Genomic DNA, 20,902 nt, shown 5'->3' with positions numbered 1-20,902 from the left:
AGGTCACGGAGTAGACACAGGTCGTCCACTCACACAAGGCATGGACGACGGAGATATAGATCTCGTTCCAGAGGCACGAGGTATACGGACTCTTCTGGCAATGGACGGCTCTCCCCCTCGTTGTCGGAAACTCCGCCTACTCGAATCTCGCCGGTGGATGATATTGCCACTTTCCAGGATGTGCTGATGAGGGGGGCGGCGAAATTGGGAATCTCAGTAGCAGTCCTGGTTCCCACTACCTCGGTGATATTTGAGACATTGCACAAGGCTCACCTGTCACGCCCCCTCCTTCCTTTGGTTCCGGGTTTGGAGGAACCAGCCATGGAGGTCTTCTTGACACCAGCCGTGGTGAAGTCTGCTCCTTCACGGTTGCAGAAGTACAGGGCCCCTGATTCGGACCCGGCGTTCCTCAGGGTGGACCCTCCCCCGGACTCTGTCATTGTGGTTGCGGCTCGTAAACAACACTCCACGACGCCCTCTTCCACGGCTCCTCCGGATAAGGAGAGTAGCAAGATGGACTCCTTGGGGAGGAGAATGTGCTCTACGTCGGCCACGACTATGAAGGCTGCTAGCGCCTCCGCCCTGCTGGGTCGCTATGACCGATCGCTTTGGGACTCTCTGCAACAGTTTGCTGCCTCCCTGCCTAGGGACAAAAGGGAGGACTTCCAGGAGGTGCTGAACGAGGGCATGATGGTCTCCAACCAGATCATCAGTGCGGCGGGGGATGTATCGTTGCTGGCGGCCCATGGGTACTGTCATGGAGTACACATGAGGAGACATTCCTGGCTGAGGCTTACCTCTCTAAAACCTGAAGCGCAGCAAAAGATTGCTAACTTGCCTTTCTCTGGCTCGACGTTGTTCGGGTCTCATGCGGATGACGAGATGGCCCGCATGAAGGCCGAAGCAGAAACCCTGAAGGCCGTGGGGTTGGAAAAACCCAAGGAGCAGAAGAAGTCATTCCGTTCCTATGGCAGGCGTTATTCTAAGCAACGCGGTCAAGGGCGTCGGTCTGGTCACCAACAACAGCACCAGCAACAACAACAGTTCGAGGCAGTCCTTTCAGAAGCGCCAGAGGGGCAGAGGCCAGCATCAATCCTCGTCGGGGACCAAAGGCCCGGCCGGGTCGAAGCCCTGAAAGGTCACTTCCCCCTCGTCCGTTACCCGCTCCGGTGGGGGGGGGGGGGGAGTATTCAATTCTACCTGGCAGAGTGGAGGACAATAACTCAGGACAAGTGGGTGCTGAATATTGTTTGCAATGGATACAGTCTTCGTTTCACCAGCCCGCCTCCACAGATTCCACCAGTGCGCTCACCCTACATGGTGCTGGAGCTCCAGTGGGAGGCGGACGTTCTGTTAAAGAAGAAGGCGATAGAAACTGTTCCTTTGAGGCAAAAAGGAAAAGGCCTTTACTCCAGGTTCTTTCTCGTCAGAAAAAAGGACAAGAACGAGTTCAGGCCTATTCTAGATCTGCGTCGAGCAAACAAGTGGATCCGCAGAGAAAAGTTCCGTATGTTGTCCCTGCATCAGATTTACCCTCAGTTGCATCGAGGAGACTGGCTGAGCGCCATAGATCTGCAGGACGCTTACTTTCATGTGCCGATCGCACCAAAGCATCTCAAGTTCCTGAGATTTCTGGTAGGCAACAACCATTACCAGTATACAGTACTCCTGTTTGGTCTGAAGTCTGCCCCACGGACGTTCTCCAAGTGCATGGTAGTGGTGGCAGCGCACTTGCGGAAGAACAAAGTGTTTGTGTATCCATACCTGGACGATTGGCTGATCAAAGCTTCCACATTCCGGGAAGCCCAGTGTCACTTCAACAGGACAGCTGCCTTGCTTCATCGCCTGGGGCTGCACATCAACATATCGAAGTCAGTGCCGATCCCTGTGCAGTGTCTCCAGTACTTGGGGGGCCTCAGTCAATACCTTGAACGCAAGCGTGTGTCCTTCGGAGGAGAGGCGCTTATCGATCCATGGGAAGGCCCTGCACCTCCTCTCAGCCCACTCTCCTACAGTGAGGACGGTGTCCTCCTTACTGGGGTCGATGGCTTCCTGCATCCTTCTCACCCCCAATGCACGTCTGCATATGCGGCCCCTGCAGGAGTGTCTGGAGGATCAATGGGACCAGAGGCAGGGGGCGTTGGGAGGACGCGATTCATCTGTCCCAACACGCACTCCAATCTCTGAAATGGTGGTGCTCCTCAGAGAATGTTTGCAAGGGGACTGCCTTTCACAAGGATATTCCGGTCCAGACCATAGTGACCGATGCATCTTTCCAGGGCTGGGGAGCGCATTCTGGCCCTCTTCAGATTCAGGGGATATGGTCACAGACTGAGATGACTTACCACATCAACCTTTTGGAACTCAGAGTAGTACACTTGGCCCTGAAGGCGTTCTATCCCTCCTTCACGACAAACTCCCTGCTAGTTCAGACGGACAATACTACTACCATGTATTACCTCAACAAGCAGGGGGGCTCCAGTTCACGCACGCTGTCTTGGGAGGCACAGACGATCTGGAATTGGCTGGTGGCCAGGAACCTAACGATCACGGCAACCCATCTGCTGGGAGTGCAGAATGCCCAAGCCGATGCGCTCAGCAGGCTCGTTCAAGAAAATCACAAGTGGGTGCTAAACGACGACGTGCTAAGACGTCTTCGCAGAGTGGGGCGCTCCAGACATCGATCTGTTCGCTACGGCAGAAAACAGCAAATGCCGCGACTTCGCGTCCAGGTACTACCAACCAGGGACACTGGGGAATGCCCTATGGATCAGCTGGTCCAACAGCTTTCTCTACGCCTTTCCACCCATTCCCCTGATTCCGGCGGTGCTGGTAAAGCTGTCGCAATCCAGAGCCCGGATGATCCTGATTGCTCTGGAGTGGCCGAGGCAATGGTGGTTCACCGACCTTCAGCGGTCTGTTCTGCCACACCGGCGCCTGCCGTGTCGGCCGGACCTTCTCACGAAGTTCGGAGGACAGATGGTTCACCCCAATCTCTCGTCCTTGAGTTTGGCAGCATGGCTCCTGAGCTAGTACAGTATGGACACTTGAACCTACCTCAGGACTGCATGGAGATCTTGAAAGCGGCGAAGAGACCGTCTACGAGGACTACTTACGCCTATAAGTGGAAGAGATTCTGCTTATGGTGCAAGGCAAAGGACATTGACCCTACATCCTGTAAAGATGTTATTTTGCCTTATCTGCTGCAGTTAGCTCAATCTGGGCTTAATTTTCAGTCTATTAAAGTTCATCTCGCAGCTTTGACTGCGTATAGAAAGGGCCCTTCCCAAACCTCATTTTTTCAAATCCCTGTGATTAAAGATTTTTTGGAGGGTTTGCGTAAGGTGTTTCCCCCTGTTAGACGACCTTGTCCGCCATGGGAATTGAACGTGGTGTTGTCCAGATTAATGAGGGAGCCTTTTGAGCCTATTCATAAGGCTTCTCTGCAGCATTTGTCCTGGAAGGCCGCCTTCCTTGTGGCCATTACATCAGCCAGGAGAGTAAGTGAGATTCAGGCTCTGTGTTGTCAAGAGCCGTATACTGTATTCCATGCTTCTAAAGTGGTAATGCGTACTCATCCCAAGTTTTTACCTAAAGTGATATCTGATTTCCATGTAAATCAAATGATAACTTTGCCTACATTTTTTCAGCATCCCTCCTCTCCGGCGGAGAGGTCTCTGCATTCACTAGATGTGCGTAGGGTGTTGAAATTCTATCTAGATAAGACAAAAGACATCCGCAGGTCGGATCAACTGTTTATGAATTATGGTTCAGTAAGAACTGGTCTAGCTACCTCAAAACAGTCCATCTCCAGATGGATTGTGTCCTGTATTCAGCTTTATCAGAAAGCTAATAAGACGTTAGGGGGTAAGCCTACAGCGCATTCGACTAGGGGCAAAGCAGCGACTACAGCTTTGCTTAGGAATGTTCCAATTGCTGACATTTGTAAGGCTGCCACCTGGAAGTCGGTCCATACGTTTACAAAGCATTACTGCCTGGATTCTGATGCTAGGGCAGATGCGCAGGTTGGACAAGCTTCGCTGAGGAATTTGTTTGCACAGTAATTTGTGGGTGTTTGGTTTTTACTCCACCGCTGTTTGTTGGTTGGGATGGGCTTGCCATTCTATTCATAGATTGACTATACACAGAGATCCCCTACTACAGAAGGAGTCGTTTTTTACCTGTAACTCCAGTTCTGTAGTAGGGGTATCTCTGTTATAGTCATAAGTGACCCTCCCTCCTCCCCGGTGGAGTAAAACTGGCAGTATCAGGCCTGTTATACACATTCAAAAAGAACTGAAAGTAACTTGCTTTGGCTGTGCATCCTGGGATACCGGGGGTCTCTGGAGAGTTCCTTAAAGGCACGGTATCCCTTTAGCAGACACATGACAGCCTATAGGGCTTGTCTGTCCACCCCTTCCTCTCTATTGTTTAAAGGGATTTTGGTGAAGGGAGTGTGATACAATAAAGGAACATGTCAGATGTGAATAAAAATGACATTTAAACTTTATTTTGGCTTTTGTGTTCACTTCAGAGGAAGGGCTGGCCAGTACAGCCATATTGTTATTAGGCTGTATTATTTTGTCTGTCTCTTAAGTGTCTTTGCAGGTTTGCAAATGCAGGACAGCTTAAGAGATATTTTGATTGCTCTGGAGTCCCCGCACATGGGCGGGACTATTCATAGATTGACTATAACAGAGATACCTCTACTACAGAACTGGAGTTACAGGTAAGAAACTACTCCTTCCTGTCTTTGGCCCTTCGCCTCCTGGCTGCTGCCTGTCCGGACGCCCTTGCGTAGGCCCGCCGGATAGACTCTAGTTATGTCACTCCAGGTCGTCATATAGATTTTGGTTGGTGCCAGTTTAGCGCCCCATTGAGCTCTGGGAGTGGTTCTTCTTCCTTCATTCATTATGAACTATCTTCCTTTCTGGGATATGGTCTAGGGCTGTTATTCCATCCCGTTTCCACACGGGTGAGGTCTTGCGCCCTTCGCGTCCTCTTGTGGTGCCTTTGGCTCCCATTGTCTTTTGCTCTATTGAGCTGCAAGGTCTGCTGATTGACTGCTCCACCACAGCTTTCTTTATAGTCAGTCACCCTGTTGCCGGCTCAGTGCTCTCGGATGCTTTCTGTTGTTCTGTCACAGACCCACCATCCCCCTTGGGGTTTGGCTGTGGTATCTATTCTAAGTTAAGGAATCTGTGACTAGATGTCTCTATCAGATGTACCAGTTAAATACTTTTGGTAACACTGTATCTGGTAAAGACGTTTAGCTGCAGATTCCTTAACGCACACCCATTCTCCCCGTTCCACGCGGACCTTTCCAGGTGGGGTTCTCCAACTTGCCTCTCTTCAGTTGGCGCTGGTGTCCATCCAGGGTGCTCAAGTTGGTGCAAGCCTCACAGACTTTGCCTTCTGCAGCCGCCTCCCTCTGGGTGGCTTCTCTTCCGGTGGAGCGGTGCTTTTCGCTTCGCCTTCACAGGGAATTTATTTACCCTTTCTCTGTATTCCTCCACTCTGGTTCTTCCAGTGTGGGGTCTTGTCCTATTCTTTCCCTCCCTCCCGCCTCCTCTTAGTCTTGGGGTTCTTGTCTCCTCTGCAGTTGCCTTCCTTGGTCTCTGTTGGGCTGTGCCTCGGCCCTTTGAACTCTACAGGGGGCAACTGTGAGAAAGTGCTATCTTTCTTGCATGGTATGCCCCCACTTTTTGATGAATTGCTGAATGTACTTTGATTAAGTGTACCCTGGACTCCTGCCAATCAGTGGCCTTGGGCCTATGTTCCTTCCCTAAAACCCAAATTGGCAAACCCTGGCCACATGTCAGCCCCTGGTAAATGGTACCCTAGGTACCCAGGGCCTTGTGACCATGGAAGGCCTCTAAGGGCTGCAGCACTTATTGTGCCGCCCTTAGAGGCCCTGTACCCTAACACACACACACACACACACACACACACACACACACACACACACACACACACACACACACACACACACACACACACACACTGCCCTTGCAGGATGAGTGTCTGGGTACAAGACAAAACAGTCGACATGGCCCACATCCCTGTGTGCCATGCCCACAACCTACACTGCCCTGGCATACATCAGCCACCCCTCTAGCTGGGTTCCCTATGCCAGTGGTGTGGGCACAGGAGCATGAGCCCTATGCCCCTACAGTACCTAGGTCCATTCCTGGGCACTGTAAGTGCAGCGCTGCCATTTAAGAGTATATGGCGCTGAGAGCTCGTCAAACACAAACTCCACAGCACCATAATGGCAACACTGAAGACTGAGAAGTTTGGTATCAAACTTCTCAGCACAGTAAATCCGCACTGAAGCCAGTGTGGGATTTAAAGTACAAAGCACTACAGAGGGCATCTGAGAGATGCCCCCTGAAACCTAACCTACAATCCACGTCTTGTCTGAGAGGCTGCCTAGGCTGCCACACAGCAGACATGTTGTTGGACCCCTGGGTGGAGAGCCCCCGCTCTCCTGGGCCTGCAACAATGCACATCCTGGGCGAGGTGCTAGGTCTCCTCCCCCAGGATGGGCAGGTGGAAGCTTCAAAGGCATGCCGCCTTTGAGCTACTCCAGGCCACTTGTACCCAGCAACTGGCCCCCACCGGTTCTGACCCCCACTCTGGCGGGAAAATTGGCCGGAAACCCCAAGTAAGGACAGGGGATGGGCCAGCCTCTGCCAAGCCTCCCCTCAGGTGGGGGAGGCGAGGTGAAGCACATCTCCAGGCTCTCGCCATCTTGAAGATGGGAAGCCCTGCCCAATCAGGACTAGGCTACCGCCCCCCTCCCACAGGAGAGTGGCAGGATAGGGGGGGCAGGGACCCATTGGTACCTGCCCTTTACTTACGTGTAACGCCCCTAAATCTAGTATTTAGGGGCACCCTGAACCTTCCTTCCTCAGATTCCAGATTCCGAAAAAGCAAAGAAGACCTGCCGTGCAGCTGCTAAGAAGAGGAAGACACCAACTGCTTTGGCGCAGCCCTACCGGCCTGTCGACCCTCGAACCTGCTCCTGCTAAATCCCAACACCTCCTGTGGCCAGCAACCTCACAAACCCCGGAGGACCTGGCTACCTTGTGACTCTGAGCATCTGGGACTCCCATGAGCAGTGGCTCTGCTCAAAGCAAGTTTCTAACCCCTGGCATCAGCCCGGAACCATGAACCCTGCACACTCTGTACCCGTCAAGCCTGGCCTGTGCCGGAGTGGACAAAGACCCCGAGGACGTCCCCTCGGCGACTGTGACCCCGAATCCAGCACCCAAGGACCCACCTCTACGCTCCTGACGATGCCTGCAGCCTCAGAACCAGGGACCCCCCCAACTGCGATCAACAAAGGGTAAGATTTCCCGACATCAAAAGGCGCCCTGCGGCCCCCTGTGCCCGACTCCTGGGTACCTACCTATCCTCCAACTACCCAACTTACCTCTCGAAGTGGTGGTGGCACCCGAAGAATCTTCGTCCCCGAGCTTGCATCCTTTGTTCGTCCTTGAGCTTTCCCATTGAAATCCATTGAGCGCCGGAAGGCACGAAAGCACCCTGCACCCAGCCGCCCGAGTGGCCCTGGCAGTGCAACTTCTACTCCTACCTACTTCCCCATTTTCCCCTGAGCAAGTGACCAGGAGCCCAACTCCCACAGCCGTGTGGCCTGCTAATTAGCAGCCACCAACCAAGGCCCCCCTGCCTCCCATAGGATAACATTGGGCCTAACTCACTCTGCACCCGGCTGCCCCAGTGCCGCTGAGGGTGTGACAACTGTACCAACCTGACCCTCGGATACCCCTGAGTCTGTGCCCAGAACCTTAACTCTGCCAGTCGAGTACTTACTCAAAAGCCGATAACTCACTTTTCTTCCATAGGGTAACATTGACTGGTTTCTTCTAAATGTGGCGTTTCTAAAACTTAAAATATTCACCTAAAGTCAACCGAGTAATGAAAACGGAAATACTCACCTGCTATTAGGAGAGATCCCAGTGCTGGATCTTGGTGCCCAGCACTGACCCTGAAAAGTACTCGCACCCCCGTACTTAACACTAACCCAATTTTCTTCCATAGGGAAACATTGACTGTTTTTCTATGAAATTTCTTATAAGTGTCGATTTTTACAAACTACAAATATTCTTTAAAAATCAAACTAACTGTGAAAACGTAATTACTTACCTGTTTTAGATAGAGGTCCCAGTACTGAGCCTAGGAGCCCAGCCCTGGATTACAAAAGCAACGAGAACATACCTTACCTCCTAAGTGAATTTCCTTCCATAGGATAACATTTGTAATTTGATCAGAAAAAGTTTCTTACCTCCTAAGTGAATTTCCTTCCATAGGATAACATTGGTAATTTGATCAGAAAAAGTTTCTAAGTGTCAACTTTTAAAATAGCAAAATATTGTTTAAAAATCACAACTTAACCGAATTTACTCCGAATCTAGGATCCAGTCCTGGAGTTAGAAAAGTAATCCTGAAAGTAATTAATTGCATATAACTTACAATTCCCATTGAGCTCAATATATTATTGTGTTTGAAATTGTGTTGCCTATTGCAACAACCTGTAACTATTACCTACAAAAGTATATTTTGATACCTATTGTTGGTTCTAAAATAAAACAACCATATTTTCTTTATATAAACCATTGGCCTAGAGTTCAGTTATTGAGTGTGAGAGACCATTTGCTGGCTGAGTGTGTGCAACAAATGCTTTACACTGTCCTCTGATACTGCCTTACTGCTCGACCAAGCTACCACTTTAGAGAGTAAGGTAATATCTAACTTTAGCCTCTGCCAAACCTCTGTGGACTCTGTGCACACTGTACCTATTTGGGGACAGCAACGCCATTCCTTTAATGTCGTATCGCAGTGGATTGTTCTTCCTGTGCTTAACCCTTGTTGGGCGGCACACTTCTACGTTATGGCAGTCTTTCTGTTGTCTGTCGGGATAGTCTTCCCTTGTTGCTTAGCATCTCAGGAAGGTCTCCGCTTTGCTTTGCTGGGTTGTTTCTCAGAGCGATGGTCTGCCTTTACTTCTTGGTCTATTGGTATACAGTGTCTGACACTGTCCTTTATGGTGATTTTATGCATCATCTGATCATTGTTTTACGGATCTTTCCTTCTTCGCACACTGTTCTCATACTTTCACAGTTTTGTTGGTGGCGCCGCGTTGTCGCCGAAAAGTATCTCCGTAGAAAACGGATGTCCGCGCGCCGGGAGGGACTTATGACCTCGCTGACGTCACGTCGGTGGACGGCGTCAGGGCGGGGTCATGTGGTGCCGTGTGCAGAGGTGCTGCTGCTGCAAAAAAAAATTCCGGATCCAGCCTGATGCCTGGGGATAATTCTAAGTTGAGGAATCTGCGGCTAGACAGCGTCTCTACCAGTTACATCGTTACCGAAGGTAAGTAACTCGTACTTCAGGCGTCATGGTCTACAAAGCTTTCTACAGGCTCTCATCTGAAAGAGACATGTTGGTGATAAATTCCTCACCTTAGACTATCCCCAGGTGTCAGACTGGATCCGGAAAGTTTTCGTCAGCAGTACCCCTGTGCGTCGGTAGGCATCGTCGTGCGGCTCCGCGTACGTCGCAGGCGTCATAGCCGCCGAGATGACGTCATCGGAGCTACTAAGACGCGCCCACGCGCGCTGACGTCCGTTCTTTCTTTTTCAGCACCAGCAAGCGCAGATACAAGAGAGCGGTACTCCTAGTTATTACTTTAACTTGGTTTTTGAGAACTTGTTTCTCTTGTTTTCTCGAGTACTCGACTCCTGGTGCAGTAGGGATGCCAGGGTTGAAGTCCTGTAGGGCCTGCCGTCGGAACATGTCAGTGGCAGACCCGCATGACGTGTCTCTCTTCTGCTTGGGGCACGCCCATGACCCCCGAGGCGTGCCCCGATTGTCGGGCCATGGCGCCGAAAGCTTTGCGGGAGCGTTCCTGCAAGTTGTTGGAGGCCCGTCAATCGGTTCCGCGCCAATCAAGGTACTGCTCCCGTGGGAGGTCGAGGGACCGGTTGCGGAGCCGACACCATCGCTCGTCGTACTCGGGGACAGGTAAGTCAAGGTACCATGAAGTAAAAAAAAGTGACGCCGCTCTTAGTCTACCCCTCGCGGGGCGTGGTGGAGGGGGCGGGTGGTGTCTCCCCGCGGCTCCGGTGGAGCTTCCATCGTTGCCTGCGGCCTACCCACCATTCCCAGGTCCGCACGCGACGCAGGAGGATATACAGGTAGTTCTGTTGGCCATGCGCTGTTTGTTTCCCACGTCGGATCCCTCCGGAGCGCCTTTGGGGCCCGTGGACCCTTGGAGTGGTTCTGCCCCAGTGCCGCCTCCTTTGACCCCGGCACGATACCCTGCGGCGGCGCCGGCTCCGGTCTCAGCACCACCTCCGTTGCCAATCCGGCGCCGGACTGCGTCAGACCTGGATTGGTCTATTACCCCCCGATTCCCATTCCAGGTGGGGAGTTTATCCCATTTCCCTGGGCACCTCTTCCTTACCGGCCTCTTCAACAGCCGGTGGACAAAGGGGAGTACTTGGAGGGGGTCTGAGGACCCTCTTGCAGCTCAATGCAAAGATGAGCCAGGGTAGGAGGTTGATATGGAAGTTCCAGGCGATCTGGATTTCTCTCCACACCATGGTACACTGTCCCCTTCTTCCATGGCTATGGAGGAGGTTGGGACTTTTTCTGTGATATTGCGTAGGGCGGCTGAGGCTCTTAACCTCGAGCTCCCTTCTGTGCCTATCAGGACTAATCTCTTGACTGAGGTGCTGCAGCCAGCATCCGCCGCTGCTGCCCTTCAACGACACACTTACCGACATCCTGTTGAGCGCCTGGAACAAACCTAACATAGGGGTTCCTGTAGATAAGGGTGTGGCACACCACCGGCGCCGGGCGACCCCAGCTTTCTCACACAACACCCGACGCCTTAGAGTCTGGTTGTCCAGGCTTCTGCCTCGCCGAGCGCATTCCCTTCTGCTCCTCTGGCCCAGAAATCTAAGAAACTGGAAAAGTTTGGGGGGAAAGATTTTCACTTCTGCCAGTTGCGGGTGGTGAATACTGCGTGTCTGTTGGGCCGCTATTCACATTCTGTGTGGGACACTGTGGCACAGGTGCTGCCTCAGTGCCCTGTGGAAGCTCGGGCGGTGCCATTACCGAAGGGAGTGATGCTGCTAAATTCACTATCCGTTGTGGACTTGACACGGCCGATTTCCCTCGGCAGGCCCCTTTCCACAACGGTGGCGCTACGCTCTTACGCTTTGCTCAGAACTACTGGATTCTCCAGGGATGTCCAGAACATTTTGTTGGACATGCCCTTTGATGGCACACGCCTCTTAGGTGACAAGGCGGATAGCACCCATGAATACTTTAAGGACTCTCAGGCTGCGGCCCAGTCCTTAGGTCTTGCCAGCACGCGCACCCCCTCAGGGTCTGTTTTTCGCTCCTTTCGAGGTCCGGTTTGAGGTGCCCAAGTGAGTTCCTTTCAGAACCGCCGGCCTGCGCAGCTGTGGTTTTGAGTCCTGCCGTGGTGGGTCCCGAGGCCAGCGGGAGGGTCAATCCACCACTGTACCTGCCACCACCACCTCAAACCTTCCTAGTCCAGTGATTCAGGCCCACCAGACGCCAGTGGGTGGCAGGATTTGCCATCACCTCCCCCACTGGCGCACCATCACTTCGGACAGGTGGGTTCTGCAGATAGTCCGAAGGGGCTACTCCCTCCCCTTCGAGTCTACCCCTCCAGCCATGCCACCTCAGTACCACCACATGTTGGGGGATCACTTGTCACTTCTCCAGCAGGAAGTTACGTCCCTCTTTTCCAACGCCAGAAGTAGGTCGTGGTTGTTCAAGATCCTGAGGTCCTAGACCTCAGGATCTTTAATTTTTACCTCAGGCTGGAGAAGTTCAAGACGTTGACCCTGGCTCAGATTCTTCTGGTGCTGCAGCAGGAAGACTGGATGGTGTTAATCGATTTGCAGGATGCGTATTGTCACATCCCCATCCTGAAGTCTCATTAGAAGTATCTGTTTTATGGTAGGATCTCAACACTACCAGTTTGCGGTCCTTCTGTTCAGTCTTACATCCGCACCACGGGTCTTCAAAAAGGTGATGGTGGTGGCAGCAGCACATCTGAGAAGGTTGGGGATTCCGGTCTTTCCCTTTCTGGATGACTGGAGATGGTCCTGCATCTCTGCAAGTAACACAGCTGTTGTTCGACTTTGGTTTTTCAATAAATTTACCGAAATCTCAGCTGGTGCCCTCTCAGCGCAACCTGTTCATTGATGCAGTACTGGATAATACTGCGAGTCGTGCTTTACCACCACCTCAGAGGCTTCTAGACATCAGTCTATAATTTTTGAAGATGAAGCTGCTGTTCCCGTCCTGAAGGTCTTACGCCTGTTCGCTTCCTGCATACTGTTGGTCAACCATGCACACGGGCACTTGAGGGCTCTCAAGACCTTTCTTCCCTCCTTTCGCAGTCAGTTGTTTCAGGTCCAAACGGATAACACTAGTGCAATGTGTTACGTAAACCAGGAGGAGTAGCAATGTATTGTTTCTGCAGAGAGGCTCTGCCACTCTGGTCCTGGGCTCAGGGGCATCAGATTTGTATGATTACGAATCATCTAGGCTGAGTGTTGAATGTGTGTGCTGACAGTCTGTCGGCAATTCTCGGTCAATCACGATGGGAGACTTCATCCGGAGCGGATTCTTCACATTTTCAGTGTGTGGGGGTTTCCTCGGTTGGACCTGTTTACCACTCAAGAGAATGTGTACTGCTTGTTGTTCTGCAGTCTCCAGTATCCGATGCAGGGAGCGTTGGGGAACACTTATCAGTTAGATTTGAAAGAAGCACGTTAGTTAGATTCCTCACCTTAGAATATCCCCAGGTGTCAGGCTGGATCCAGAAAGATTTTTGTAGCAATACCCCTTGCGTGTCGCTAGACGTTGTCTGCGGCTCCGCGTCTGTCGTTGGCGTCATGTGCCGGAATGATGTCGTCGGAGTACTTAGACGCCGACCTTGCGCGCTGACATCAGTTCTTCTTTTTTCCGCGCCAGACAGCGCCGATCCGGGAAGAGCTTACCCCTTAGTCACTTTTTGACGAAACTTTTTTGACTCTTTTTAGTTTTCTGTCGACTCGACTCTGGTGCCGGTAGGATGCCTGGGTTTAAAGCCTGTGACTCCTGTCATCGACGGATGTCCGTGACTGACCACCATCGCCGGTGCCTTTACTGACCACGACGCAGAGTCGTGCCTTGATTGTCAGGCCTTGATCGCGAAAGCTAGGCGGGAGCGGTCCCGTAAGCTTCTCGAGCTTCGGCACTCTGCTCCGTTCACGGTCCCGGTCCAGGAGGAGGTCCAAGGACCGGTCGCGGAGCCGCAGCCACCATCATCGCTCGTCGGGCTCAGTCTCCGGGTAAGTCTAAGCGATCAAAGAAGTCCAAGAGGCGACACCGCTCTTCGGACTCCCCTCGCCGGTCGTGCGACTTGGCCGAGGGTCAGGGTGGTCCCACACCCGCGGCTCCATCGGAGCCACAGGAGCCGCGTCCGTCTCCATACCCGCTGGTTCCTGGGAATGACGCGACTCTGGCGGAGGTCAGTGCATTCCTCTCTGCCATGAGGGGCCTGGCTCCGCCGTCGACGCCTGCCGGCGCGCTTTCGGGTCAGCGGGCTCGACTGGGCGACCTCGCGTGCCGGTGGCTCCGGCGCCGTCTGACTTCGGCCCCGGCGCCGCAGGTCCCCATGGGATCCAGGCTTAGATCTCTGCCTGCGCCGGTCGACCTCACGACGCCTCCGCCGACACCGGTTCTGCCTCCGGCGCCGTCCCCGGACGACGTGGTTCCCCGGGCCCGGCGCCGCTCGACGCCGCACCAGACGCCGATGGACGAGCATTTCATCTACCGCCCGGCTCCGATCGTTCCTCCTGTTTATCAGGAATCTGATGACGGGGGCGACTGGGAGGGGTCTGAGGACCCTATGGCCAGACAGGCCCAACTTTCACGGGACTGGGCAGACGAACTGGGGGATGCCAGTGGTCTGGACACCTCCCCGGACGCTGGTTTCATCTCTCCTCCGACTGTGGCCTCGGAGGAAGGTGCAGCATTCTCAGTGGTGCTGCGCAAGGCGGCCGAAGCCCTGGGGCTCGAGTTGCCTGCTGTGGCCGCGAGGGCTAACATCCTCACAGAGGTGCTTCAACAGTTAGCAAGCTCCACAGAGCCTCTACTGCAGTTCAATGAGGCCCTCATAGACGTTCTGCAGGGCACTTGGTTCAAGCCCTCCACAGTTCCTCCTGTGGATCAGAACGTGGCCCGGGCGACCCCACTTTCCTGTCTCAACACCCCACCCCCGAGAGTCTGGCTATCCAGGCCTCAACTTCCCAATCCTCCTTCCCATCCGCTCCTCCGGATCGGGAATCCAAGAGGTTGGAGCAGTTCGGAAAGAAGCTGTTCTCTTCCCTGAGTTTGGGCCTGCGGTCTTTGAACACCGCTTGCCTCTTGGACCGTTTCTCCCACTCTCTGTGGGATGCGGTGGAGGACATGCTGCCCCTGTGCCCGGAGGAGACCCGGACACGACTCACCCAGGCGCTTGCTGATGGGCGAGATGCAACACGACATGCCATACAGTGTGGACTAGACACCACGGACTCGCTGGGTACGGCGATTTCCACCACGGTGGCGCTCCGGCGCCACGCCAGGCTGCGGTCCACGTCTTTCTCGGGGGATGTCCGGAGTACCCTTTTTGGTGAGAAGGTGCAAGTGCGCTGGCTCGTTTCAAGGACTCCCGGGCTACGGTCAAGTCCTTGGGTCTCTCTGCCCCGCGGCCGCAAACTTCCGCCTTTCGTGGCCAAGGAAGGGGCGCCTCCTCACGTCCGCCTAGCCACCGGCTGCAGAACCAACCTGCACGCGGTCGCGGACGTGGATTCCGCCGTGGCGGTACTGGAGGACAACGTGCCGGTCAGTCCACATCCACCCCGGCAGCATCCACCTCAAAGCCCTCCTAGTCCGAGCTTTCAGGCCCATCCCACGCCAGTGGGCGTCAGAGTTCGCCATCACCTGCTCCACTGGCGATCCATCACATTGGGCAGGTGGGTGCTGCAAATCGTCCGAAGGGGCTACTCCCTCCCCTTCAAGACGACCCCTCCAGCCATGCCACCGCAGTGCCACCGTATATCGGGGGATAATTTGAATCTTCTGCGGGAGGAAGTTACGGCCCTCTTGGCCAAAGAGGCCGTCGAGCGCGTTCCTGGTCCAGAAGTAGGTCGTGGTTGCTATTCCCACTACTTTCTGGTTCCCAAGAAGGGCAAAGGGGGCCTACGCCCTATCTTGGACCTCAGGAGCGTCAACGCCTTTCTCCGGAAGGAACGGTTCAAGATGCTCACTTTAGCTCAGGTTCTGGCTGACCTCGACCCTGGAGACTGGATGGTAGCGTTGGACTTGCAGGACGCCTATTTTCACATCCCCGTCCTGCCGGCCCACCGGCGTTACCTGCGGTTCACGGTGGTTCAGGAGCACTTTCAGTTCACCGTGCTCCCCTTCGGCCTCACTGTGAGAAAGTGCCATCTTTCTTGCATGGTATGCCCCCACTTTTTGCTAAATTGCTGAATGTACTTTGAGTGTACCCTGGGTTCCTGCCAATCAGGTGCCCAGGGCCTATGTTCCTTCCTTAAACCACACAAACTCCAAATTGGCAAACCCTAGCCACATGTCAGCCCCTGGTAAATGGTATCCTAGGTACCCAAGGCCTTGTGGCCAGGGAAGGCCTCTAAGGGCTGCAGCACTCATTGTGCCACCCTCAGAGGCCCTGTACCCTTACACACACACACACACTGCCTTGCAGGCTGAGTGTCTGGGTGCAGGACAAAACAAAGAGTCGACATGGCACACATCTGTGTGCCATGCCCATCACCTACACTGCCAAGGCATATGTCAGTCACCCCTCTGGCTGGGTGCCTTACGCCTATGGTGTGGGCACAGGAGCAGGAGCCCTGTGCCCCTACAGTACCCGGGTCCATTCCTGGGCACTGTAAGTGCAGTGCTGCCATTTAAGAGTACATGGTGCTGAGAGCTCGTCAAACACGAGCTCCACAGCACCATAATGGCAACATTGAAGACTGGGAAGTTTGGTATCAAACTTCTCAGCACATTAAACCCACACTGATGCCAGTGTGGGATTTAATGTACTAAGCACCCCAGAGGGCATCTTAGAGATGCCCCCTCACAGCTAACCTACAATCCACGTCTGCTCCGAGGCTGCCCAGGCTGCCACACAGCAGACACGTTGCTGGACCCCTGGGTGGGAGAGCCCCTGCTCTCCCGGGCCTGCAACAATGCACATCCTGGGTGAGGTGAGAAATCTCCTCCCCCAGGATGAGCAAAGGGAAGCTTCAAAGGCATACCGCCATTTGGAGTTTCCCCAGGCCACTGCAACCCCCCACTCTGGCGGGAAGTTTGGCCGGAAACCCCATACAAGGACAGGGGATGTGCCAGCCTGCCCACCCCACCCCTCAGGTGGGGGAGGCGAGGTGAAACACATCTCCGGGCTCTCGCCATCTTGAAGATGGGAGGCCCTACCCTATCAGGATTAGGCTACTGCCCCCCTCCCACAGGAGAGAGGCAGGATAGGGGGTGTACCCACCCCAGGACAGGGACCCATTGGTCCCTGGCCTTCACCTACCTGTAACGCCCCTAAATTTAGTATTTAGGGGCACCCTGAACCTTCCTCCCTTAGATTCCAGACAGAAAACTACAAGAAGAGCAAGAAGAACAAGGACCTGCCCTGCAGCTGCTAAAAAGAGAAGAAGACACCAACTGCTTTGGCCCCAGCCCTACCGGCCTGTCAACTCTCGAACCTGCACCAGCGCGGCATCTCTCGTGGCCAGCAACCTCACCAACCCCGGAGGACCTGGCTACCTTTTGGCTCTAAGCCCCTGGGACTCCCATGAGTAGAGGCTCTACTCAGAAACCTATCTCTAACCCCTGGCAGCAGCCCGGAACCGCGAACCCAGCACACTCTGCACCAGCCAAGCCTGGCCAGTGCCGGAGTGAACGAAGACCCTGAGGACGACCCCACGGCGACTGTGACCCCGAGTCCGGCACCCAAGCACCCCCCTCGACATTCCGGAAGAAGCCTGCAGCCTCAGAACAGAGTGCCACCCCAACCGCGATCAACAAGAGGGTAAGATTCCCGACATCAAAAGGCACCCCTGCACCCGGCGCCCTGCGGCCCCCTGTGCCCAATCCCGGGGTACCCACCTAACCTACAACTACCCAACTTACCTCTCGAAGTGGTGGTGGCATCTGAAGCATCCTCGTCCCCGAGCTTGCAGCCTTTTTCCAAACCGGAACATTCCCACTGACTTCCATTGAGCGCCCGAAGGCTCAAAAGCACCCTGCACCCAGCCGCCCGAGTGGCCCTGGCAGTGCACTTTCTACACTAACCTACGTCCCCACTTGCCCTGAGTAAGTGACCAGGAGCCCAGTTCCCACAGCCGCGTGGCTTGCCAGACAGCAGCCACCAACCAAGGCCCCCCTATCCCTCATAGGATAACATTGGGCCTAACTCTCTCTGCACCCGGCCGTCCTGAAACCGCTGAGGGTGAACCAACTGTACCTACCTGACACTGGGGGACCCCTGAGTCTATGCCTGGAATTTCAACTCTGCCAGTCGAGTACTTACCCTTAAACCGCTAACTTCATTTTCCTCATAGGGTAACATTGGCTGGCTTTTTCTTGAAAAATCTTCTAAGTGTGAACTTTTCAAAACTGCAAATATTCACTAAAAATCAGCCAAGTGACAAAAACGAATTTACTCACCTGCTCCTAGGTGAGCTCCCAGTGCTGGATCTTGGTGCCCAGCCCTGACTCTGAAAAGTGTCCACAACTATACTTACCTCTAACCCATTTTTCTCCCATAGGAAACCATTGTCTGCTTTTCTATGAAATTTCTTTTAAGTGTCTACTTTTGCAAATTTGAAATATTCTTCTAAAATCGTACCATTTCTGCAAACGAAATTACTTACCTGTTTTTGATAAGGTACCCAGTCCTGGATTACTAAAGTAACGATAAAGTACTCTACCTGCAATTTGAATTTCTTGCCATAGAGATCCATTGAATGTTTTCTTTGAAATATTTTCTAAGTGCTAACTTTTGAAATAGCTAAATATTATTTAAAAATCATCACAGTTATTAAGTCGACTTTCATCACTTGATTCTGAATACTAACCCAGGGCTGGATGTAGGAGCCAGACCTGGAATTCCAAAAGTAATCTGAAAAGTAATTTATTACAAATAACCTGAATTTACCATTGAGCTCAATGCATTGTTATGTTTAGGAAATAGGATTGTTTATTGCAACCAACTGTGCCTGTTTACAAAAATGTATTGCTTAAGGCAAAAGTATTTATATTCAACCTCTCATTCTGAGAAAGTATATTTTTATCCCCTTTGTGGTTCTAAAAATAAAACAAGCATATATTTTATATATATAAACCATTGGCCTAGAGTTCAGTTATTGAGTGTGTGAAACCATTTGCTGACTGAGTGTGTACAATAAATGCTTTACACTGTCCTTTGGTACTGCCTTACTGCTCGACCAAGCTACCACTTTTGAGAGTAAGGTCATACCTAACTTTGACCTCTATCAGCCTCTGGGGGACTGTGGACTCTGTACACCCTGTACCTATTAGGGAACAGTATATACAGAGCCACTTTCTCACACTCACCAGTGCCCCTCGGGTGTTCACAAAAGTGATGGCGGTGGTCGCAGCTCATCTGCGCAGATCGGGGGTTCCAGTCTTCCCCTATCTCGACGACTGGCTGTTGAAGGCGGGCTCGCCCCAGGCAGTCGTCTCCAGACTACGGCCGACCTCCTGCATTTGCTGGGGTTCTCCATCAATGTGCCGAAGTCACACGAGTCCCTCCCAGAAGCTCCTCTTCATTGGAGCGGTTCTAGATTCGGCGCAGTTCCGGGCCTATCCTCCGGAACAACGGGTCCGGGATATTCCGGCTCTGATTCCCATCTTTCGGCCTATATCCTGGGTTTCGGTCAGGTTGGTGCTGCGGCTTCTGGGGCTGATGGCCTCCTGCATCCTGTTAGTGCATCACGCCAGGTGGCGAATGCGGACTCTGCAGTGGGACCTGAAGTTTCAGTGGGCCCAGCATCGAGGCAACCTGATCTCGGAGGGCACTGCGAAACAGTTGCAGTGGTGGCTCACGGACCGCGATTGGGTCAGGGGCAGATGCCTCTCCCTACCCCAACCGGAGCATGTAGTAGTGACGGATGCGTCCCTCCTGGGATGGGGGTGGGGACATATGGGAGAGGCGGAGATCAGAGGCCTCTGGTCTCCGGCGGAGTCTCAACTCCATATCAACTTGTTGAAGCTGAGAGTGATCAGCTTGCACTGAAAGCCTTCCTTCCCTCTGTCCGGGGAAGTGTCGTGCAGCTGTTCATGGACAACACCACCGCCATGTGGTATTGCAACAAACAAGGCGGGGTGGGGTCTTGGACCCATTGTCGGGCATCATCCTGGTGGTTCAAGATCTGGCTGGCTCTCTGAACGCCAGAGCAGACAAACTCAGCCGCCGGTGCATGATGGATCACGAATGGCGTCTGAACTCGGACGTGGCGCAATGTCTCTTTCTGCAGTGGGGAGAGCCTTGGTTAGATCTATTCGCCACCGAAGATAACGCGCAATGTCAGCAGTTCTGCACGTTGGAATTTCAAAGGCGGCACTCGCTCGGAGACGCTTTTCGTCACGAGTGGAGTTGCGGTCTGTTGTACGCCTTTCCGCCTATACCACTTCTGCCCAGAGTGCTGAAGATCAGGCTCGACCGGGCCCAAGTCATCTTAGTGGCTCCGGATTGGGCACGAAGGTACTGGTATCCCAAGCTACTCAGTAGGTCAATCGATCCTCCGGTACGACTGCCTCTTCAGGAGGAACTTCTGTCGTAGCAGCAGGGGACGGTCCTCCACCTGAACCTGTCCAGTCTCCCCCTCCATGCGTGGAGATTGAGCAGCGACAGTTGATGCCATTTGACTTGCCTCCTGAAGTCTGTGATATCATTCTGGCAGCCAGGCGTCCCTCCACAATCGGTATACGCCTGCAGGTGGAACAAATTTGTGGCATGGTGCACAGCAAAGGCTGTGAATCCCCTTTCCGCCCCTCTTTCTGAGGTTCTCCTCTTTCTTCTTTCTTTGGCCCAGCAGAGCTCTGCTCTGGGCACCTTGAAAGGTTATCTTTCTGCGATCTCTGCTTTCTTACGGCTTCCTGATCAGCCTTCTCTTTTCAAATCCCCTGTTTCGCTTTTTCTTAAAGGCATTACTCGCATGTTCCCTCCTGTCCCCTTCGTAATTTCTCAGTGGGATTTGAATCTTGTCTTGACCTTTCTGATGTGCGCTCCCTTTTAGCATCTTCACAATTGTCCCCTTCTTCTTCTGACTCTTAAGACTGCTTTCCTGGTAGCCATCACCTCGGCTAGACGGGTGAGTGAGCTCCAGGCTCTGTCATCTAAGCCTCCTTTTCTTTCTGTCCATCCAGACAAAGTTGTTCTCCGGACTCGTCCTTCCTTTCTTCCTAAGGTGGTGACTACCTTCCACATCGGGCAGTCTGTCACGTTGCCCACCTTCTTTCCGCATCCTTTGAAAGAAGAAGAGAGGCTCCACCGTCTGGACCCAAAACGGGTGCTGTCCTTTTATTTGGACCGCACCAAGCAGTTCCGGTGGATGACCAGCTCTTTGTGGGCTACGTGGGCGCTAAGAAAGGGAGGGCGGTACACAAGCGAACCATCTCTCGGTGGGTCGTATTGTGTATCAAAGCTTGTTATGCCTTGGCTAAAAAGGAACCTCCTGTAGGGCTGAGGTCCCATTCCACTCGGTCCACGGCGGCGACAACTGCCCTGGGTCGGGGACATCTG

General features: G+C 53.3%; 1 protein-coding gene across 10 annotated transcripts in view; it reads left to right on the top strand.

The window, feature by feature from the left end:
- CNOT1 (CCR4-NOT transcription complex subunit 1) overlaps positions 1-20,902 on the top strand; it is a 1,579,387-nt gene that overhangs the window by 1,164,241 nt on the left and 394,244 nt on the right. The gene's annotated exons all lie outside the window — the stretch shown is intronic.

This window comes from Triturus cristatus, chromosome 12 (genome assembly GCF_964204655.1).
Source record: "Triturus cristatus chromosome 12, aTriCri1.1, whole genome shotgun sequence".
Lineage (NCBI taxonomy): Eukaryota > Metazoa > Chordata > Amphibia > Caudata > Salamandridae > Triturus > Triturus cristatus.
This window is presented reverse-complemented; position numbering and strand designations above follow the sequence as displayed.